The sequence below is a fragment of the Chrysochloris asiatica genome, unplaced genomic scaffold (assembly GCF_000296735.1).
Source record: "Chrysochloris asiatica unplaced genomic scaffold, ChrAsi1.0 scaffold00035, whole genome shotgun sequence".
In the NCBI taxonomy this organism is placed as follows: Eukaryota; Metazoa; Chordata; class Mammalia; order Afrosoricida; family Chrysochloridae; genus Chrysochloris; species Chrysochloris asiatica.
Window position 1 is genome coordinate 18,414,841 of NW_006408553.1, and position 995 is coordinate 18,415,835.

The window sequence follows — 995 nt, forward strand, 5'->3', positions numbered from 1 at the left end:
CCTGACCCAAGCCATGGTATTTTCAATAACCTCATATGCATGCAATAGCTGGACAGTGAATAAGGAAGACCGTAGAAGAATTGACGCTTCTGAGTTATGGTAGAGAATACTGAAAGTGCTACGGGCTTCCAAAAGAACCAATAGAGCCAGAGTGCTCCTTGGAGGCCAAGATGGCCAAACTTCGTTTCTCATACTTCAGACATATTGTCAGGAGGGACAAGTTGCTGGTAATGGATATCGTATTTCGTAAGGTGGAGGATCAGAGAAAAAGAGAAAGAACCCCAACGAGATGGATTGGCCAAGTGGCAGCATCGATGAACTCAAGTGTGGCAACAGTAGTGAAGTTGGCTCAGGATTGGGCAGTGTTTCGTTCTGCTGTGCATAAGGTTGCTATGGGTCGGTATCAACTCCATGGCACCTAACAACAACAACAACAAGCCCCATGAGGCCTTTGAATGGTAGAGTGCTTTGTAACTGCCTGGTTGCTAAGTTCTACGCTGATTCAAAAATCACTATATCTCTCAATAAACCTCTTTTGCTTTTACTTGAAGTAGTGTCACTGGTGTTCACAAGAGTAATCAGAATAATTCTCCATTAGCACACCAAGGCCACTGAATATGATCTTCCATGGTCATTGTGTACTCAAAAGAGATCAGATAGAGAATATTCAATAAAGAAAGGATGATTGTTTCAGATGGGAAGATAGTAAGTGGCAAGGGTACAAGACAAAACAGGCATTTTTTTCTCCGTGTCTAACCTGAAGTCCTGATGTGGTGCTATAGGATAAGCACTGTGCCGGGGTCTGACCTCGACATAGTTGTGTTGTTCACGAGTGTTTGGTTCACGAGGAGGGGAGATCCAGCGCTGATAGGGATAGCAAAAGAATACACAGACAAACAGAAGGAGGGAGACAATGAGGCACCCCAAAGCCAGGGTGGATACATCACTGGTGGGCAGGCTTGGGACTACAGGCATCATGGCCTCTGCAGGCAGCG

The 995-nt window shown here is 45.3% G+C and overlaps 1 protein-coding gene across 1 annotated transcript in view; it reads right to left on the reverse strand.

The window, feature by feature from the left end:
* Nucleotides 1-995, reverse strand: part of UNC5D (unc-5 homolog D (C. elegans)) — an 890,335-nt gene that overhangs the window by 626,140 nt on the left and 263,200 nt on the right. The gene's annotated exons all lie outside the window — the stretch shown is intronic.